The sequence below is a fragment of the Antechinus flavipes genome, chromosome 6, assembly GCF_016432865.1.
Source record: "Antechinus flavipes isolate AdamAnt ecotype Samford, QLD, Australia chromosome 6, AdamAnt_v2, whole genome shotgun sequence".
NCBI classification, from domain to species: Eukaryota; Metazoa; Chordata; class Mammalia; order Dasyuromorphia; family Dasyuridae; genus Antechinus; species Antechinus flavipes.
This window is the reverse complement of record NC_067403.1, coordinates 259,033,575-259,055,890: the sequence shown is the minus strand read 5'-3', so window position 1 is coordinate 259,055,890 and position 22,316 is coordinate 259,033,575. Positions and strand designations below refer to the sequence as shown.

The following is a 22,316-nucleotide window of genomic DNA, read 5'->3' as shown; positions in this document are numbered from 1 at the left end:
ATTGTTTGATTAGCTAAGTTTATGTAATTTTTAAAATACTATTGGGTCTTAGGTGCCTTAAGGGGGAGAGGGAGAAAGATGAGATTGGTGACATAGTCAGAAAACACACAACATTTATGAACTAAACTCACCATCTTACATGGGAATGCTTTGTGGAACCCCAAATGATTATAATAGGAACATAAAAGATCAGTGATAACAGATCACCGTAACCAATGTATGAAAATGAAAAAAGTTGGAAATATTGCAGGAATTACCAAAATGCGATGCAGAGACATGCTTGTTTTGCTTTTTGAAGTTTTTTTTTTCACAAGCTTCAGTTTGCAAAAATAAAATCATACAAATTATTTTGTTTCTGAATTATTTATGAAGCTCAGGAAAGTGAAGGGCAATTCGATGAGAAATGATTGCATTTGATATTAGCCATGTTTCAAAAAAAAGCATAAAAATCTCGAGAAAAATAGTTTTTTTAAAGCATGCTCAGTTTGCACTCAGCATGTAGCAGTTCTCTCTCTGGAGGTAGATAGCATTTTCCATCATGAATCCTTTGGAATTGTTTTGGATCATTGTCTTAATCAGAGTAATTAAGTCATTCCCAGTTATTCATCAGACAATATTGTTATTAAGTGTTCTCCTTATTCTTCTCACTTTGTATCCGTTCATATTTGTCTTCCCAGCTTTTTCTGAAACCATCCTTTCTTATAGAAAATAATATTCTTTCATAATAATATTCTGCAATTTGTTCAGCCATTCGCCAATGGATGAGCATCCTTTCAATTTCTCTCTTTGCCACCACAAAAAAAAAAAAAAAAGAATTGCTATAAATATTTTTGTACACATAAGTCACTTTCTCTGGTCTTGATGTTTTTTGGAATATAAATATATCTGGGAACAAAGGATCACGGTTTTATAGCCCTTTAGTTGTTTGCAAATTGTTCTCCAGAATGGTTGAACCAGTTCACAATTTCACCAACGGTTCTTTAGCATCCCAGTTTTTCACCTCTCCTCTAACATTTGTCGTTTTCCTTTATATCATGTTAGCCAATCTAATAAGAATGAGGTAGTACCTCAGAGTTGTTTTAATTTGCATTTCTCTAATCAATAGTTATTTAGAACACTTTTTCATGTGATTTGATAGTTTTGATTTCTTCTTCTGAAAATTCACATCCTTTGATCATTTTTCAATTAGGGAATGACTTATATTTCTCCTACTTTCCTGTTTTCCTTCTAATTTTGGCTATATTCATTCTGTTTCCACAAAATCTTTTACATAGCATGTCATCTAAATTATCCATTATTCTTCCCATGCTCCTCTCTTATTTGATCATTAATATAAATAGGACCTTTTGTTTGTTCATAAACTCTCCTTTATTTGACAATTACATTTTTTCCATGCTCCCCTAATCATTTATGAAATTATCATTTATGTTTAAGTCATTTTGATTGTGTGAGATGTTGGTCAAGACCTAATTTCCGCCAAACTGCTTGCCAGTTTTCCCAATAATTTTTGTCAAATGGGGAATTCATACCTCAAAAGCTTGGATCTTTGGATTTGTCAAACACTAGATTACTATGTTCATTTATTGTTACCGTTGGGCCAAACCACCATACCTTGATGGACTGGACCTGTCTTCTGCAGGAGTGGGTCTCTTCTTCACTGCACTGGATCACTTCTGATGCTAGTACTCTCTTCCTTGTGCTGCGTCTTGGATATATGGTGCCAGGCTGAGGGAAGTTGGGAATCAGCCCTTCCCCGGCTGGCAGTCCAAGTTTCCTTCACGGAAAACCTCCCACATCATGAAAGGGAAGGTGGAGAAAAGAGCACATTGTGATTGTCGGAGGACACTCAAAGGGAGTAGGCGCAATCCCTCCTAGAGCCCTTGGAGAGTGCCTGAGAAGCAGACTTCAGGCACCCAGCTCCAGCAGGGACAGCCTAGACCCTGCCTTGTACCCCCACAGCCTTATTCCCGAGAGCAAGGACGGCCAGCAGGCCCCAAGATCAGAAGCCAGGGACCATCTTGGATGCCTCCCTCTCCTTCACTGCCCCCTTCCTCCCCCATCCAAAGCGCTATGGAGTCTTCCATTTTGTGTCCCTAACTTCCCTCGACATTGTCTCCCCTCCTTCATCCAAACCCTGCACAGGCTCCCATCCCCTGCTGCCAGGACAGTCCCTGAGCTCCAAGCAGCTGTCAAAGGGATCTTTCACATTCCTCCCCTCCTCAAAAAGGTCCCGGGGCTCCGATTGCCCTCCAATAAAATGCAAATTAATCTGGCCACTATTTAAAGGCTTTTATGAGCTTGAGTCTAATCTACCTTTTCAAATGATCACACATGGACCCACCCTCCCACTCCCACAAACATATACATGCACATGCATGTATGTGTGCACATGTAGCATGTACAGTGTTTCTCTACATGTGTGTATATGTATGTGCACGAATGAGTGTGTGTGCGTGCAGGCGTATGTGCATAAATATATGCATGAGTAGGAATCTGTGCGTCTGTATGTATGTGTATATGAATATGAGTTTTTGTGGGTAATTTTGTGTGTGTATTTTCTCCACTCCAGGCAAAGTGGCACAAAACTACATACATACATACATACATACGTGTGTGTGTGTAAGAGAGAGACAAAGCGACAAAGAGACAGAAGCAGTGAAACAAAGAGAGACCGAAAGAGAGACACACACAGAGAGACAGAGAAAGAAACAGGAGAGAAAGACATACACACACAAAGAAACAGAGAGAGAGCCAGACAGAAAGAGACAGAGAAACAGAGACAGAGACAAAGACAGAGAGACAGAAACAGAGACAGAGAGATAGACACACACACACAGAAACAGAGAGAGACAGAGACAAAGAGCAAGACACAGAGACAGAATCAGACACACACAGAGAGAAACAGAGAGACATAGAGACACACACACAGAGAAAGAGAAAGAGACACAGAAACAGAGAGACACAGAGAGAAAGAGAAACAGAGACAGAGAGACCCAGAGAAATAGAGAGAGACAGAGTCTTTGTATTCATAGTATTTTAGTGCCTGGAAGGAGCTCAATTAGTGCTTCTTAAATTGTATGGAATTGCCGGCTCCCCTGCCTTGCTGCCCTCAGCCGGTCTCTTCACTGGTCTGAGGGCCTCCCAGAGCTGACCGTGGCCTCCTATAAAAACCAGCCAATTTCCTTCCTTCCCCCTGACCTGACAGGGATTTTGGCAAGGGCCGAGCCATTAATCAGCCTGCGGCATCCAGAGCCGAGCGAGGAAGAGGGGGTTCTGGAGCGGGCGGCCCGCTCTCCGGGCCCCAGACAAAGGGGCTGCCGGCCTGGAGAGCAGAGGCTGCCCCGGGTTCTCTGTGAATGGGAGCCTCCCCCTCCTTACCCACCGCAGTGCCCCCCACACCCGGCCTGGCCAAGTCGTTTTGAAATCTGAAGAAACAGAGCAGTTCAGGGTCAAATGTTTCAGGCTGCCCTCAATAACAGGGGCCCCCGGCGGGCCTTTTCCTTCTGTTCTGGGCCGAGGCTAAAGAGGAGGAAATGCCCATTATGGTGTGACCTTGTGTCACCGGGGCTGACAGGCCTCATATTTAAGGCTCAACGAGGCGTTTATTTTTAGCCGAGGCGCGCAGGATGCCGGGGGGCAGCGGGAGGGGCGGCCGCCGGGAAGCCCCCATCTCCACTCCGGCCCGCATCCTGCGGGGGCTCGGCCGGCCTGTTTACATTTCTGCTCTGGAGGTCGCATAACTTCCCCGCCGGTCTGATGTAGGCCGCCTGCCCCGTTTCATTATCCTGGGCCGTCAGCCTCTTGGGGTGCACATAGGGGGCTTCCAGAACCTTCAGCCCAGAGATCGTTTCCTTAAGGATGCGGTCTGCTACAGTAGAGGCAAAAGGAGGGGGGCCGGAGGGGGGCAGCCCACGGGGCCTCCGCCTTGCCCAGAAATATCATCTCTCGAAAAGTCCAGAACAAATCCGCTGGGCCGCAGGAGCCTTCTCACCCGCTCTTCTTCCAGCTTTTAGGGGCCTAAGTGGAAAACCTTGAGCGACGGTGATCGCGGAGAAAAAGATCGGTCTCCTGGTACCGGAACCCGGGTTCTGTGGGTTACCAAAACTTGGAATATTGGGGAATCTTTCCAGGATTTAAAAATATGGAATAAATGCGGAATAAAAGCAGAAACAAAGATGGCAGCTAACACGGACTAATTGGGGGAGGACAGAGGGGGTCAGATCAGCTTAATTGCTGCAGCCCGAGGAAGCACCAGGATGTACTGGGTGGGGGGGGGGGTGTTCTAGCTGCCAAAATGAAGTCTCACTCTGGAGGGTCTCAGGAGTGGCGGCCTCCAGACGGAAATGCGCCACCGGGAACAAATGAGGCCGTTTTCTCTGCGAGTGAGGAAGTTAGCGAGGGGCTTTCAGCGCTGACTGATGAAAGTGGGCGATTTACAGAACGCCCATCTTTTCTAAGCGGGGCAGAAAATCCTTTTAGGAAGAGGTTCTGCCAACACTCTGAGCTGTTAGAGCAGAGAAGGGCTACATTATCTCCTGTAATAGCAGTTTAAATGATGGGGAGCTTTCAGGACTTGGCTAAAACATTAGCAATGTGTCTCTTCTCCCCCTCATTTCCCCCCTTCTTTTTCTTTTAAATAACTGTAGTAATTTATTCTAAGGAATTGAAAAGACACTTCCTTCCTTTCTCTTCCTCCTCCCCCTCCTTCTCCTCCTCCCTCCTTCACTTTCTTCTCCTTTCTTCTTTTTTTCTCTTTTCCTTCTCTTCTTTTTTTCTCTTTTCTTTTCTCTTTCTCTTCTCTCTTTCCTTTCTTCTTCTTTCATCTTTTTCTTCTTTTTCTCTCTTCTTTCTTCTCTTCCTCCTTCTTTCATCATTTTCTTCTTTCATCTTTTTCTTTCTCCTTTCTTCTCTCCTCCTCCTCCTCCTCCTCCTCCTTCCTACAAAATAGAATTTTATGTTCACTTCCTGTAATATTAGGGTCAGTGGTGGGATGTTGTAAAATTGTCCTTTGCTGACTTTTTTTGATGGATGTTTTCCTCCTGTTTTCCACCTGTGATCCTGTTTGTATCAGTGGCACAAAAATCCAATCCAATTCAAATGATGCTTCCTTCAGGAAATCTTCTGTGTACTTTTCCAGCTTAAGCTGAGCTGGACACATATTGCCATCGACCTTTTCCATGATGAAGCTCTGGTTTGTTCAGCTTTGCATTCGAAGACCAGTACGCTCTTATGCTGTATCAGATTGGATAGTTTTTTGTCCATCCATCCATCCATCCATTCATTCATCCATTCCCATGATAAACATTTATTATGGACCTACTACATAGAAGACATTATGCTAGAGAACAAATGTAATTGCAGATGCCCGTGCACTTCAACTGAATCAATTAAAAAATGTAAATAAATCTGGAATAGGTATAAGATGATTTTATAGTCCTTTAACCATTGGTGAAGGCCAGTGATATCACACAGGAACCATCTTTGATTGTTTGAAAGAATCAGATACAGTTCTGGGCCAACGAGTGAAAACTGTGGTTAGCCCAGCAATGAATTTTCAGCCAAGCTGTGAACCAGTCTTGTGAACCAGCAGCATGTGTGAGGGAATTGTTGTGTGTGGGGGGAGTGGTTTTATTATTGTTTAGTTACTTTTTAATCACGTCCAACTCTTTATGATCCAACTGGGTCATTGTCAGAGATACTGGAATGGTTTGCTAGTTCTTTCTCCAGCTCATTTTATAAAAGAGGAAACTGAGGCAAGCAGGGTTAAGTGGCCTGCCCAGGGTTACCCAGTGAGTTTCTGAGGCCAGATTTGAACTAAGATCTTTATGACTTCAGATCCCCCACTCTACAATACCAGCCTAGCTTCTATTAGTTCTGGTGTCAGCAGGACCCTTCTGATGGCCTCTTCCAAACTGTGAAAGCTCACAATGTCTAGTTCATTCCATCTCTAAGAGCTCATTCATGTTGGATGAAGAAACAGACATAATATGGAAATATGAATGATTTTACATGTATAACTGATGTCAGATTGCTTGATATCTTCATGGAAGAAGGGAGGGATTGGATGCTAATGATCTCCAAGGTCCCTCAAAACTCTAGATCTCAATTCTTTCTAATTCTCAAGTTTTCTCTTTTGTAAAATGGAAGGATTGGACGCTGATGATCTCTAATATCCCTCAAAACTCTAGATCTCGATCCTTTCTGGTCCTCAAGTTTCCTCTTTTGTAAAATGGAAGGATTGGATGCTGGTGATTTCTAATGTCTCTCAAAACTCTAGATCTCGATCCTTTCTGGTCCTCAAGTTTCCTCTTTTGTAAAATGGAAGGATTGGATGCTGGTGATTTCTAATGTCTCTCAAAACTCTAGATCTCGATCCTTTCTGGTTCTCAAATTTCCTCTTTTGTAAAATGGAAGGATTGGATGATGATGATCTCTAATGTCCCTCAAAACTCTAGGTCTGGGATCCTGGGTTCAAGTGGAGTTGAGTGAGTGAACAGGTGAAGAGAGGCAGTAAGAAGCTTCAAAGGGGGAGAATAATTGGGGTAATTTCTGAAACTACCAATCCAGGAGGGTTTTGAACTTTCCCTCTCCTCTCTCCAGGGCATCCTCTGGGGGGTTGGCTGATTTTGATCTGGGCTATTCATTTCTAGCCCTCCAGGCTAATGTGGGAGCTTGTTGAGATAAGAGTGTTATGTAAACACCTTTAATTCCGAAACCTCCCCAGTGCTGCCCACCACATTCCCACATTCAGCACTCACAGTGTAAGAACTAAGAGAGTCATTCCCACTTAGAGGCAGCAGTTCCAGTCATTGAGGCTCGACAGAGGATCCCAGAGGATGACGGGAAGGACTAATTTTGGTGAGATTTACTCTTCTTCTCTTAGGATCCCAACCCATTTGATCCTTCTGAGACACCAAGGTTCAATTGTCCCATCAGTCAACTCACCTATTGGTGTTTTCCCTCCGAGGTTATGTATTCTTGAGGCTGATCAAATATCTAGGGATAGCTCAGCACAAACCCATCCCCACTACTGGAAGAGTGAGTCAGAAAGTAGGTCTTACCTTGGTGGGTCAGAATCAAGCAAAGCTTAATTGCCTGGGCATTTGGATTCCTAGTGTGTACCTGAATGCCTAGTGCACGCTTAGCTTGGACGGGACACTGAAGAGAGAACTGAAGTACTCATCACATTCCTATTCTAAAGGACTTGGAGACTTGCAAAACCTACCTCCACTTGCAGGGGAGATAGAGCAAGTAATAACAGCCACCATAATGTTAGCAACAACAATATTAACTTTGACTCGGTACTCTAAGACTTATGAAGCGTTTTACATACATTATCTGCTGTCACCCTTACAATAACTATTATTGTCCCCATTTTAGGGATACAGAAACTGAGGCAGAGAGGCCCAGAATCAAGGAAGTTAGTTTATTTTCCTTCAAGGCTCAGTCTGGGATCACCTCATCTGCAAGGTCCTTCTCGATTCTCCCCTTTACATATCATCACCCGGATTACCCTTGGATCATGGGGCCATCGTGGTTTCAGAGCTGGAAGGGACCTCAGAGGTCACTAATTCAGACCCTCCTTGAGATGGGCAAACTGAAGCTCAGAAAACCCCACTTCCTAAATTCCCTCTTACTGTGGAGCATCCCAGCTTCCTCCCAGTCACCCAGGATCATAGTCTAGAAGCCAATTTTCTTGACTCCCCCCTCCCATGCCCCACTCTCCCCTTCAATGTCCTCAATCCAATTAGGTGCCAAATCCTGTCTCCCTTCCTACCATCTTCCCCATCCTCAGGGAAGAGCCTCATCTTCCCTCCTGGACTACGGCAGTAGCTGCTCAGATGTCTGTCTGCTCCAAGACTCTCCCGTGTTCCTTTGGTCTAGTCTTTTCTGTGCTTCACTCTCTAGGTGTACATCCTGCACTGGCTCCCTATTATGTCAAACAGAAAATCCTCTGGCTTGTAAAGTCCTTCACAACTTGCCCCTTTCCTGCCTTTCTTCCACCCTCATGCACTCTCTAGTCCAATCTCTGGCCTCCAGGCTGTTCCTCCAGAGTCCAGGCAGTTTCCTGACTGTCCCCATGCCTGGAACCCTTGCCTCCTCCCATAGACCTTTTTATTGAGGCTTCCCTGTGGGCTCACTCCAACTTAATTATATTTCCAGGACAGACGTCCACCTCTCCAAAGGGCCTCCTGCAGAAAAGAGTCCAAAACCCAGGGCCCGGAGCCTCCCGAGCCGTCGGCCTTCCCTTCTCCTCTCTGCTGGTTCGCAAATAGCTTGTGTAACTCTTTACGTGACTCTGTGGATGGAGGGGAAGGAAGGCTGGGAACAGATTCCAGAAAGCACATTTTCCTTGGTCTGAAGGTCCTGCTTTGGATAAGAAAGCCTATTCTCTCCTTTAAAATAGAATACAAAACCCCGAGCCTCTTCCAGCTTGGCGGCTCACCAGCCTAGCTCCGTGCTCCCCACGGCTCCATCGGTCTTGCACGGACATCGCTGGGCCGAGCACCCTGGGGAAAGTCTGCGTGGGATTTGGGGCGGCTCCGTTCCTTCCAGCATTGCCAGTTAAGCGGAGAGGAAGGGCAGTGGGAGCTGGGGAGCCTCCGGTTTGCACTGCGCTGAGATCTGCAGGAAACAGACAGGCCATGGAGGAAGCTGGCTGGCAGATGAGCTGGGGGCCTGGCCAGGCCCGTGGGCACAGCTTTTGTGGAGCCTGTCCTGGGCCTGGGGCATGAGCCCCCTCCCAGAGAGGGGAGAAGAGAGTGAAGGTTTTGGGTGACTCCCATGCCAGGGAGCCTTTTTGTTAACCTTCAGTGATCTTTGGATGGCCAGCGTCCACTGTAGAACTGCCCTGCTTTCCTTGACCCACCTCAGCCCCTCCTTGGCCGTTGAAAACAATGACCAAGCCCCGGCCCAAACATGGAGCCTTTGGAACTTGTGACATTCTGATTCTGCGGCCCCACTGGGTCCTTGGAGAATGGAAGCTTGGAAGCCCTGAGTCACCACAGGAAAGCTGCTCTTTCCCTCCAGTATAGGAACAAGGGCCCAGATTCTCATGGCAGCCCACATGTTCCATCCATCCATCCATCCATCCGGCTGTCTGTCCAGCCATCCATGTTTGTCAAGCCATCCATCCATCCATCTGTCCGTCCGTCTATCCATCCATCCATCCATCCATCCACCTACTTGTCCATCCGTCCATCTGTCCATCTTTCCATCCATCCATACACCCATTTGTCCATCCATCCATCCATCTGTCCATCCTTCCATCCATCCATCCACCCATTTGTCCATCCTTCCATCCATCCATCCATCCTTCCATCTGTCCATCCATCCATCCATCCATCCATCCATCCATCCATTCATTCCACTTCTTACTCCTTTCTCCTTCCCTGCCCAGGCAGGGGCTGGGCATGCCAGGGCAAGCAGCAATCCCCCAGGGATTCGCCTGCAGTGAGAGTCATTCTCTGGAAGAACAGGGTTCCCCTCTGCTGAGCTCCTCTTAACTCTGGCAGACAAACCCCATCTTCGGGCTGCCTTCTTAGCCCCCCCTCCAGCTCGCTGTTCCCCTCGGGCCCTTCCAGTGACCTTTGATTTCTGCTGAGCTGCGGGGGGAGCTGGAATAGGACCCGTGTGGGAGAGTTTAGTATGAGAAGCCCCAGAGTTCCTGCTTCTCTAACCTACCTCCCTGTCTGAGTGAAGCCCCCGCAGTGAGGAGAAGGAGGACCCATAAATCTTGAGCCCCCCGAAGGCTGGTTCAGAGACACTGGCGAAGCCTGGGTGGAAGCCTGCCCTGCATCAGTCCCAGGGTCCAGGAGGGAGTTCTGGGCTGAAACCAGAGAATTCTGTATCCAGATGAGGTGGGGGAGGGGAGTGCAGGAGGAGAGGGGCTTTGTTCACCAACCCCATCCTTTCCATTGGAACCTAGGGTCATCTTTAGACATACAAAGCAAGAAGTCCAGTCGTGTGTATGCGTTTGGGAAGAAGTGGGGAGACAGCTCCAGCGCACCAGCCTGGGATGCCGCCCCCTTCATCTTTCCACCAGGCTTCCCTGGCAGTTACCCCCCTTATCAATCTGCCTAGCCCTGCATGATCAGGAGAAGGGCTGCTGGCAAATGGCGCTCACAGCCATGGCAGCACAGTAATGGGCATTCCCAGTGCTCCCCGATACTGAGTGTGAGGGGAAATGCCCTGTGTGGGCAGGAGAAAGGGTGCTGGCAAACGGCGCTCACAGCCATGGCAGAACGGTAGTGGGCATTCCCAGTGTGTTCCCCCAATACTGAGTGTGAGGGGAAATGCCCTGCGTGGGCAGGAGAAAGGGTGCTGGCAAACGGCGCTCACAGCCATGGCAGCACGGTAGTGGGCATTCCCAGTGCATCTCCCCAGTACTGAATGTGAGGGGAAATGCCCTGCGTGGGCAGGTGGGAGCCCAGGCAGTGAGCCTCCATCTGCATCGGAGCTTCTGAAGGACTGAGCTCACACATCCACTCAAGCCTAGAGTCACACCCTGGGGACACCAGGGATAGCAACAAAAAAGCCACTTTCCCTGAGCTATCCCTTCCCAACTGAAAGGGAAGTCATCTCACCCCCAAGGTCCCTGGAACGCTGAGATCATCAGAGGTCCTGAGCCTTTGAAAGGAAAGGAAGGGAGATCGTGCAGGCTTCCCTGGCCCAGCCCTGGCTGGTCCATCCGTTAAGGGCCCAGAGATTCCAGAGGAAGTCGACACCCAAAAGCAGGAATCAAAGGTGGGAGGGAGAAAGGAGGAGAAAGAAGGGAAGAGTGGAAGGAAGAAGAAAGAGAAAAATAGAAAGAAAGAGGGGAAAGAAAGGAAGAAAAGAGAGAAAAAAGGAGAGAAGAAGAAAGAGAAAAATAGAGACAAAAGGGGAAAGAAGAAAAAAGGAGGAGGAAAAAAAAGAATGGAAGAAAGAAGAAAGAAAGGGAAAATAGAAAAAAGAGAGAAAAGAAAGGAAGAAGGAAGGAATTAAGGAAGGGAAAAAGAGAAAAATAAAAGTTTCTGAATTCTGTGATGATGCCCCCAATTTGGGCAATGTTTGTGGGGATCACAGGAGGCTCCAAAGACTGGAAATGACTGCTGCCCCTTCTTGGGTGGAGAAGAATCAAATGTTCTTTTTTCTTGCCAAAAGGGGGTAGAAGGGCATTGTCTGACAGCCCGGCCCTTGGTTTGGGCTCCTGGAAACTTCAGAAAGAAGCTCTCAGTGGAGACACATCTTTTCCCACCTGACATCCAGCATTTCTGCGAATCCCACCGAGGGCCTCTTTCCTTTGGACTCCCGAGTTCCCAGTCATAGGAGCGGCCCAGAGACCTTGGAGAACGTCCAGGTGGCTCCCTCCTCCCCTCCCCCACCTTAATTATGAAGCTGGAACAAAGGAATGAATGAACAAGCATTTATTAAACACTTGTGGACCATGTGCTGTGTTAAATAATAAAGATAAATAGTAAAAGAAAGATAATATCCTCAAAAATGGAAGAGAGCACGTACAAAGAATATTGTTGGGAGAAGGGCTTTGGACTGGGAAGTGCAAGTTTGGGCTGGAGAGACAGGTCATAAAGGGTCACACAATGGGTAAGTGAGAAAGGCTGGACTTGAACTCAGGGCTTCTGTCTCCAGGGCTCAGTCGTGGAATCGCAGTATCTCAGACAGCAGGGCATCCAAAGCACAGCTGAACACGCAGGGCACTGAACTCACCCACGGCTCCTCCGGCCTTTGCCTGAAGACTTCCAGGGAGGAGGCAGCCCAGGGCAGGTTGGGAAGGGTTTTCTCAGTGGCCATTTTTCTCTGAGGCTGGAAGCCTCCCTTGCTCTCCTCAGCCTGCGTGTTTTGTGAGCATCTGCTGTGGACAGAGCCCTGGGAGGGAGGAATTAGGTGGTGAGGGTCTCTGCCCTGGGGGGTCCCAAGCTGGCCGGCAGGACTTTAAAGGGGCTTGAGGGTGTCACAGGAAGAGAGACAGAACATCATGGGGGCAGGATAGCTCAATGAATGAGCATTTGCTCCATATAAGAGAGGGGAGGGCGAAGAAGGTCCCAGCTGTCCCCGGCTGCCCTTCGGGGGCTAGGGTGAGGATCAAAGGCCCCTGGAGGGTGGGACCGGGCACTGGAAGGGTGGGCACTACAAACAAAAACAATAATAAAACCGTGCTGATGCCTGAAGGTCAGGCAGAGCACAAAGGGAAGGAAGAGGAAATGAGAGGGGGCTCAGGGGGGCTCTGGAGGGACAGGAAAGGGCCGGAGGGGAAGGGAGGGAGCAAGGAAAGAGATCAGAGCTTGGCCTCCCATCCCAGGCCCTTCCGCCCAGGGCCGCTGGGGATCCCAGGCACCAGCCAGGCCCCAGAGGCCTCAAATCTCCAGCCAGCCCCTCTTCCCCTCCATCCTCATGAAAGCAGCCCCCCTCACCTGGGAGTAATTCTCCTTCAGTTTGACTCTTTGTAATTTCCCCATTCCCCATCCCAGAGACGAAGTTGGACTAAGTCGACCCCTGCCCCACAGGACCGATGGGAAACTGAGGCAGATAGAGGCAAAGCAGTTGCCCAAGCTCACACAGCCCCTAAGTGTCTACGGCTGGATTTGAACTCGGGTCATTGCTCTATTCACTGCCCTCTCCTCCCCAGTCTCTTCCACAGATGGTTTGAAACCTCAGGCATCAGGATCTTCCCTTCTGGTCATCTTCCTCTAGACACTCTCCAGCTGACCAAGGTCCTTCCTAAGCCGCGGCCCCTCCGAGGTGTCAGCTGGGTGTAGCCTCGCTGTGGGATGGGGGCCAAGTTACCGTTTCCTCATCTATGAAATGGGCCTTCCTCTCCTGCTTGTTGGGAGGAAAGATCCTGAACATCATGAAGCCTGGAGGAATGGGACCCACCGAGTCTTGTCTCTGCCTGCAGGGCTCCTGGAGCGGGGCAAGGACCTTGTGAACCCCTGGGGTCCCCCAGAGCCCTTGGCCCAGGCCTGGGGACACCCACACAAACACAGACACTCACACACACACTCACACTCACACACACTCACTCACACACATACTTACAAACACACACACACATTCACACACACACACTCACACACACAAACAGACACAGACACACACAAACACAGACACTCACACACACACATTCACACACAAATAGATACTCACACACAAACACAGACACGCACACTCACACACACTCACACACAAACACAGACACTCACACACTCATACACACTCACATACAATATCTCTCTCTCACACACACAAATACACTCACACACACACTCACACTTACTCATGCACTCTCACACTCACACACACTCACATATACTCACACACATACTTACAAACACACTCACACACATTCACACATACTCTTTCACACACAGACACACTCTTACACACTCACATACACTCACACACAAACACACTCGCACACATATACACACACACACAATCTCTATCATACACTCACAATCTCTCACTCACACTCTTACACACTCACATACACTCACACACAAACACACTCGCACACATATACACACACACACAATCTCTATCATACACTCACAATCTCTCACTCACACTCTTACACACTCACATACACACACACTCACATACATTCACACACACACACACACACACACACACACAGGTCCTGAAGCTCCCGCCAGCTCTGATGTGCGATGATGAGCTGAGCTTTATTTATTCTTTTTTCTCAGATCCTGGCTTTAATAAGCATTTATAATTTTAAAGAAGAGAGCACCAAAGGGAACAGGGCTTGCCGCATCTGCCCTGTGGGTTTCTCTCTGGACTAACGAGCTAGACTTGACTTTCCCAGGATCCCTGGGATTTCCCAAAAGGGCAGAGTCTTATCTCATCTCCAGACCCCAAACTGGGGCTGCCTCATGAGCTATGGAGGAAGGTCAAAACAGAAAGACCTGCAGCCCCTTCCCCGGCTTGGTCCTTGGAGATGGTGGCTGGAGGAGGCAGGTGCACAAACCCGCCGGAGCACCAGCCAGTCCCCCTTCTCCTGGAGGACTTTTCAAGGTCCGCTCGTGCAGAAGTGCCTTCACATGGGACGTTAGGGGCAGAGGCCACGATCCTTCCATTGACCAGAGCCCCCAGACCAGAGTTCAGAAGTCAAGTCAAAGCCCCTGGTCTGCCCTGGGAGCCAGGAAGAGCAGGGTCATACCTGGCCCCCACTTTCTCTGTGACCCTGAACAAGGTCACCTTTCAACCCCCTCTCTGAGAGGTGAAAGTCAGTCTGCAGGTGTGGGCGGGAGGAGGGAGCTGTCCCACTGGAAATGCCCCGGCCTGGGAAATCAGACACCGGGGCCTCCACTGTTTCCATGTCTCTCCCAACCCACGCGCACCCATTGGCTCTGCCCGTTCCCGAGAACCCCGGGTGCTCTCCTAGTCCAGCCCAGCAAGAGAGAGACAAACTAAATAAACTAATTAAGGAGTGACTTTAATCATTATTTTGGTGGATGGATCCTTTGTTAATGACTTCCCCTCTTAAGGATTACGCAGGATAAAAGGGCATCAGGGAAGCGGTGTCTGCCATGAGCCCTCGGAGGGCTGGAGCTTGCCAGTGGGTGCCCAGGGCCTCCCTGCTTGGAAACTGCCTGAGCCGAAGAGCTCCGCGGGCCCGGAGCCACGTTCCCGGCATGAGATGGGGAAGGTGCTAGAGCTCGGGTCACGTGAAGGATTCTGGGAGCGCTAGTGGACCACAAGCTCAGCGGGAGACCATCGTGGGAGACCGCTGCCCAGAAGGTGGACTCGATGCAAGGTCATGGTGGGAGGGAAGGAAGGAGCAGCGTGTCCTTGAGCAGGAGGCCATGGTCCCTCTGCGGAGCCACGTTCCCGGAGTCGTTCAGCCGGGCTATCTCGACTTAGGAAAGACATCGAGGGGCAGCTTCACGGCAGGTGGACGGAGGAGCCAGGAGGCCCTGAGTTCAAATCCAGACTCAGACACTTAACTCTTACTGGCTGCGGGAAGCTGGGCAAAGCACAATCCCAGTGGCTTCAACAAAAAACAAACAAACGAATGAATAAACAAACGAATGAATGAAGGAACAAACAAAAACAAACAAACAAACAAATAGTTCAGAGGACTCCCTCCACAGGAAGGAAGCGCGTGCCTTCCCCTGGAGGAGCGTGAGCCCGGGAGGTGAGAGCTTCCCTGGTCTTCTGCTGCCCGGGAAGAGAGGGACCCCTTTCTGGAGCTGGCTTAGCAAAAGTTGGATGTCCCGGCATGTGGAGGACCTTCCCGGTCTCCGTTCCTCTCCCCTCCATGATCCGGTCCCGAATGTCTCCGCCAAAACCTGCCCCCTCCCCCCCCCCCCAGCCGCCCTCCCGGCGCTTTAAAGCCCAAAGTCATTTTAGGTAAGTAAAGGGAAGGTCGGCGGGGGGCAGGGCTTATCTAGCGAGCCCTCCCCCACCCCCAGCAGCCCCGAGAGCAGGGTCCCGGGCTGGGGTTGTCAGGCCAACCCGGGGGATTGGAGGCCCGGCAGAAAGCGCCGAGAGCCCTTGAGGGATTAGCCTCCCTGCTCCGGCCTTGGCCTCCAGGCCCTGGAGGAATGCCGCAGGAAAAATTAATTAAAACTAGCGGGCGCTTGGCACTCTGGGGATGGAGGGATGGGGGGGCGGCCTGGGAGGGGACGGCCCGGGCGGGGGCTGCTGGGAGTGGAAGGATCACGAGGCAGCTGCGCGCCATTGAGTGGGAATTAGAGAAGGGAATTAAGGAGCAAGTTAATAAAATGGGGGGGGGGCAGCGGAGGGAGGGGGACCGAGGGGGGAGCCAAGCCTGCGGCTGCTGGAGAAATCCAGAAGGAGCTGGGACAAAAGCATCCCGGGGGGGGGGGGGGGGAAGCCACTGCTGCCTTTTACGAACGGGGAAACTGAGGCTCCGAGGCGGTGAGAGTCGAGTCAGCTTTGTCCCCGCCAGCTGAGGGATACCAGCCTGCCCCTCCCCGGGACTCAGTTTCCCCGTCTGTCAGACGCAGGGGTAGTAGCCGGAAGGTCGGTCGCTTTTTCCTCTCCTCGGGTCTGTGGGGCGCCCGATGCCGGCATTCTATGTCCCCATCACTCCAGGAGCTGAGCAAGCCCCGGTCACTCTGTGCCCGACTCTGGGCGAGGTGCGGGTACAGAGAACACCCAAGGAGGGACGCGGAGGCAGAAGTCGGAGCGACCCACACGCGAGGAGGCTCGGGAGGAGGGCGGGAGCAGTGGGGAAATCTCCGCAGGCTTCCTGGTGGAGGCTGCGCCTGAACTCAGGCTCAGCAGAAGTTAGGGACTGTCTGAAGCCCAGACGGTGTGCGGGAGAGCCGGGCAAAGGCTGGGCGGTGGGAGACGCGGCGCTGTGGGCGAGGATGTGCCCGGAGCCGGCAGGAAGAAGGGAGGGAGGTGCTGGGAGGGAGGGTTAGGCCACAAAGGGCCTTGAATGCCCACCACGAGTTTGCATTTGATTCGGGGACAGTGGGAAGGAAGCCTGCGGGTTATTTGTGAGGGAAAGTTGGGGGGGGGGGACGGACTCAGAGCATTTCTGGCAGCTGAAATGAATTAGACTGAGGGGAAGCTTGGGGCGGGGAGACCCAGTGGGAGGCTAATAGCCTCGGCCTAGGAGCCTGTGGGAGGGGCAAAGGTGGATGGGAGCAAGCTCTTGGCTCCAGAATTCTGTGTTCTGTGTTCTAAGGGCCCTCCCGATTCTGAGATTCCATGTTCTCTATTCTAGAAGGCCCTTCCAGCTCCGACGGTCCATGTTCTTTGTTCTAAGGGTCCTAATCACCCTCTCACTGGCCTCATTCTGTGTTCTAAGGTCCTTCTCAATTCTGACATTCCGTGTTCTAAGGGCCCCCCGGTCCTGACATTCCGTGTCAGTGTTTCCCAGCTTTCCTGTTCTCTGAATCTCTGAGACAACATCTCGCCTCTCACCCAATGCCGGGGAACAGAGTGAGGGAGAGCCGCCCCTGGTTTCCCCCCCCACTCCCCCAGCCCCACTTGCTGGGACACACAACGGCCTTTGGCCCTCAGTGGCTGCTGGATGGCCAGGAAGGAAATGTGGATGAAAGCAGAAATCTCTTTAGCGTGAGTGCGCACGGCCCGGAGCCAGGCGGCCACCGGAAGCTCCTGTTGGCGGGACCAGCAGCTTCATGCCTTCACAGGCCGAGGTGCGAAGCTCAGGGGCCGAGTCATCCCAGAGCCCACGTGTTTCTCAGCATCTTCTAGAAACACAAGGAGAGGGGGCAGAGCAAAGCAAGTCTTGTGAAAGAGATGTCCTAGTGGGCCTGGGGCCTCCTCCGGGCATGTACATGTTTCTCTCTGTTTCTCTGTCTCTGTCTCTGTCTCTGTCTGTCTGTCTGTCTCTCTCTCTCTCTGTCTCTGTCTCTCTCTTTCTCTCTCTGTCTCTGTCTCTCTCTTTCTCTCTCTGTCTCTGTCTCTCTCTCTATGTGTGTGTCTCTGTGTGTGTCTCTGTTTCTCTTTTTCTCCCTCTGTCTCTATCTCTCTCTGTGTCTCTGTCTCTCTCTCCCTCTGTGTGTGTGTGTTTCTGTGTGTCTCCGTGTGTCTCTCTCTGTCTCTGTCTCTCTCTTCTCTCTCTGTCTCTGTCTCTCTCTCTATGTGTGTGTCTCTGTGTGTGTCTCTGTTTCTCTTTTTCCCTCTGTCTCTATCTCTCTCTGTGTCTCTGTCTCTCTCTCCCTCTGTGTGTGTGTGTTTCTGTGTGTCTCCGTGTGTCTCTCTCTGTCTCTCTCTCTTTCTCCTCTCTGTCTCTCTATCTATCTCTGTTTCTCTCTTTCTCCCTCTGTCTCTGTCTCTCTCTCTCTCTCTCTCTGTCTCTCTATCTATCTCTGTTTCTCTCTCTCTCTCTCCCTCTGTCTCTCTATCTATCTCTGTTTCTCTCTTTCTCCCTCTGTCTCTGTCTGTCTCTGTCTGTCTCTCTCTCTATCTCTGTTTCTCTCTTTCTCCTTCTCTCTCTCTCTCTCTCTATCTCTGTTTCTCTCTCTTTCTCCCTCTGTCTCTGTTTCTCTCTTCTCCCTCTGTCTCTCTCTCTCTCTCTGTTTCTCTCTTTCTCTCTCTCTGTCTCTGTCTCTCTCTCTGTTTCTCTCTTTCTCTCTTTCTCCCTCTGTCTCTCTCTCTCTCTGTCTCTGTCTCTCTCTCTCTTTCTCCCTCTGTCTCTGTCTCTCTCTATTTCTGTTTCTCTCTTTCTCCCTCTGTCTCTATCTCTCTCTATTTCTGTTTCTCTCTTTCTCCTTCTCTCTCTCTCTCTATCTCTATCTCTGTTTCTCTCTTTCTCCCTCTGTCTCTGTTTCTTTCTTTTTCCCTCTGTCTCTCTCTCTCTCTCTGTTTCTCTTTCTCCCTCTGTCTCTGTCTCTCTCTATCTCTGTTTCTCTCTTTCTCCCTCTGTCTCTCTGTCTCTCTCTCTCTCTATCTCTGTTTCTCTCTTTCTCCCTGTCTCTGTCTCTCTCTATCTCTGTTTCTCTCTTTCTCCCTCTGTCTCTGTCTCTCTCTATCTCTGTTTCTCTTTCTCCTTCTCTCTCTCTCTCTCTCTCTCTCTCTCTCTCTCTCTCCTTCTCTCTCTCTCTCTCTCTCTCTCTCTCTCTCTCTCCTCTCTCTCTCTCTCTCTCTCTCTCTCTGTTTCTCTCTTTCTCCTTTTGTGTCTCTCTCTCTCTATCTGTTTCTCTCTTTCTCCTTCTGTGTCTCTCTCTCTCTCTCTATCTCTGTTTCTCTCTTTCTCCCTCTGTCTCTGTCTCACTCTCTCTCTGTTTCTCTCTTTCTCCCTCTGTCTCTGTCTCTTTCTCTCTCTGTCTCTCTCTGCTCCCCCCAGCACATGCACATCCCTTAGCCAGCTAAGCTAAGACTCACCTTTGGCCCTCATGGCAGGAGGCCACTAATCCAGTGCACTTGGGAAGTCGAGGCCACAGTTGGGGATGAGACTTGAATTATTCTCCTTCTGATGAAAGTTTTTGGGGGGAGGCCAGAGGCAAACATTAGGGAAGCGGGATGTAATTAGCCCGGTAGTCTCAGCTTTTCCCTCCTCTGGCCTTTCAACATCCCTGGAGGATGAGGGTTACCCGAGATGGCCTCCAAGGGCCCTCCCAGCTCCAAGTGGGTGATTAAATGGAGCCTCCGGTTTAAGAGTCAGCCCCAGGGCCGCCCTGCCGGAAGCCTCACGAGTCACCGTCTTGGTCAGAGCTGGCTGGATGAACTTGGGGTGAGGAAGAAAAAACAGGGAAGTGGTCATTATTCTGCCCCTGTGACCTTACAGTCCATTTCCGCCTCCTCGCCTTTGCCCGGGCTGTGCCCCCTGCCCGGAATGCCCTCCCTTCTCTCTTCTGCTGCAGGATCCCTGCTGGAGGAGCGCCTCCCACCAGACCCCTGGGGTCCCATCCTATCATGCACAGACTTGGGCCGGCTCCCACATTAGAACACAAGCCCTTGGGCACTGGGCTAGCCCCGGAGCTCCTTCCCCACTCTGGATCCATCCGGGCCCGTGGTTCCAGCCTCTTGGAGCCCAATCCTGGCTCCCTGTGCCAGCCCTGGAAGGCGGCTCCCGTATCATGAGTCTTCTCCTCTCCAGGCCGAGAGTCCCTGTTTTTTCAGCTGCTGCTCGTCTGGCCTGATGTGGGCGCCCTCCGGCTCGGCCTTCCCGACGTGTGGCCCCCGGAACGAGGCTCTAGGTGGGTCCGACCAGGGCCGAGGGCCCGGCAGCCCCCCAATCAACGTAAACTCTCCCATCGTCTGGAATGTGTAGGGGACGGGGCCCTGGGGTCCTCTGGCTCAAAGGGGCGCAGATGAGCTTTTGTCGGTGTGGATTATTTAATCTGCTTGCCTCAGTTTCCTCATCTGTAATAACAATACCTACTTCCCATGGTTTTTGTGAGAATTGAATGAAAGAATAACCATCAAGCAAACCTTAAAACGCCACATAAACGTGAGGTATTTTATTGATATTTTCTGATAATTAAATTATTACTATTATAAATAATTAAAATGATTCCTATTATTAAATGATTGTTAAGGAGTTAAAATGCTTAGCATTGTTACGAGAACGAGACGTCGGGCAGCCCCGAAAGAGTCTTGAGGACTCAAGGCTCCCCGGCCCCGTCTGGAGAACCCCGGGTCCGGTCTCAGCCCCGCGTGGGAGGGGGCCTGTCCCAAGTTACGGGGAAGTCCCGCTTCCTTCATACTCCGAGCCCCCATCCAGCGTCCTCTCGGTCAGCCCTGACGCTGGCCTGAGGGCTTCGGACCCTCGCCCAGCACTTCCCTCGCCGGGTCCTCCTGATCCTATGGCCATACTGCATGGCAAACAGTAGGTGCTTAAGCAATGCTTGTTGAGTAAATAAATGGATGAATATTCCGGCTGACACAGCACATAGTAGGTCCGTCAGTAAGGGCCTGATCTACTGTTTTGCCTTGGAGATGAGAGCCCTTTGACCAGTGGCTTGCTGGGTGCTTACCTTTCCTGCCGGGCCTTTGGGGAGCGCCTTCCCAGAAGATGGTTGGAGTGAGTCCATGTCAGGCTGCTCCTGGCCCCGCTCAGGGCTCCCGAACACCCCAGGATCCTGCGTCTCCCCCAGACTCTCCCAGACTCGGGCTCCCTCGTGCCTTCCTGGGCTCTGATGGCCGTCTCCTGGGCTCAGGAAAATGGGAATCCCGGGATCTCTGCCCCCGGCCTCTCCCTGACTTCACAGTCCCATTGCTCCGGAGAGGGTCGGCCTCCACGCCGCTGTCTGCGCCCACAATGCCCGACTGCGGGTGAGTCCCGGCCGGGGGAGCCACGCGGGGCCTGCCCGCCTCACACCGGCTGCCCAGCAGCCCGCCAACAATCCGGATGGCACGGGGGCCTCCGGGGCTGCTTTGGGGGCTCCCCGGGCGGCCTCTTCCCCTCCGGGCCGGCAGAGGGGCCGGCTGGCACCCCAGGAGGCCCCGGGCTCAGCTCCCTCACCCTCTGCGGGAACCGGGCACCGGAGCTTTGGGAAGGAGCTTTCAAATCCTTCCCTTGGCCGGGAGCCATGATTGTATTCAGGGCCGGGTGGGGATTCTGATGGCGGGTTGTAATCTCGCATGTCCCTTTCATCTGGGAATGTTCCCCTTTGTCAGGCAGCTCCAATGGCCTCCAAAATCCCAGGGAGGCTGAATATGGCCCTTTGTCTTTTTGCATGGCTGGAGAGAGCTGGAGAGCGGGAAGGAAGTGAGCTGGGGGGTCAGGCCAGTCACGGGGGACAACCCGGATGTTTTCTCGGGCTCGGCTCGGAGGGGGACTTCACCTCCCTGGCACGGCCCCAGCCTCTCAGCCTGGCAGCGCCCGGGCCGTGCCCACCTGCCTCCGGGGAAGAGGGGCACGGCCCCTGGCACCCCGGGGGCAGGGAGCAAAGTGGCCTTCACACAGGGAAGAACAAAGCCTCCTTTCACACACGTGGGCACTCTGCGGGAAGATGATAGATGGGGGCGTGAGGCGGCTGCAGGAAAGAGGGGCAGGGCTTTCAGTCCCGGGCCTTAATCTGGAATCTTGGCTCTGCTGAGGTGCTCTTGGAGCGAGCTCTCTCCTTGTGCTGGACCTCGGTTTCCACATCTGTAAAATGGGGGAGTGACCTGAATGAATATTCCTAAATCCTCAAAGTTTCTTGGCTTGATGAAAAGCATGTTTGGTATGGCATCAAGGATTCGAATCCAGGACTTACCACTTCCTCATTTCTCCCGGAAATGGAGGCCACAGATCTCTGATTCTGCTCCCCCTCTAGATCTAGGATCCATCCACCTTTGATCAATCAAACCCTGAGCACATAAAGTACCTACTATGTGCTGGGCATCACTGAGGATTCAAATCTAGGATTTACCATTTCCTCATTTCTCCCATTTAAACCTCTGGAAATGGAGGCTGTAGGTCTCTGAGGTCTGCTTCCCTTCTAGATCCAGGATCTATCCACCTCTGATCAATCCTCCTGAACCCATAAAGTACCTACTATGTGCTGGACACCAGAGGAAACAAAAAGGTCTCCTCTAGGCTGTCCTGCCCCCACGGAGGTTCCAATCTGTGCTCCTGGGCACTGACCATCCCACAGTCTTGTCCCGGGTAGATGTTAATTTGTCTCACAAAGGAGGGGAAGGAAGCAACGGGCAAGGTCCCGGCCCTCCCTGAAACGCTTCTGGCAAACGAGACCAGATGGGGGCTGGAACGCCCAAAGGTGAGGCTGACCCTTCCTCCCAATGGCTTAGAGGAGATGAGACCCTGTGGTCTCTTGTAGCTCTCATTTTATGCCCCCAGCACTACCTGGCTTTTAGCAGGAGTGGGGGGCAAAGGGGGTGGAACGGCGTATACCTGCTCATCATATCAA

At 51.2% G+C, this 22,316-nt stretch overlaps 1 long non-coding RNA gene across 1 annotated transcript; it reads right to left on the bottom strand.

The window, feature by feature from the left end:
- Positions 1-14,433: 14,433 nt before the first annotated feature.
- Positions 14,434-21,154, bottom strand: LOC127540453 (uncharacterized). The gene is made up of 2 exons (XR_007948149.1): positions 18,844-21,154; positions 14,434-15,007 (listed from the first exon to the last, which is right to left on the bottom strand). It is a non-coding gene; the product is annotated as an uncharacterized LOC127540453 (long non-coding RNA).
- Between the last annotated feature and the right edge of the window lie 1,162 nt (positions 21,155-22,316).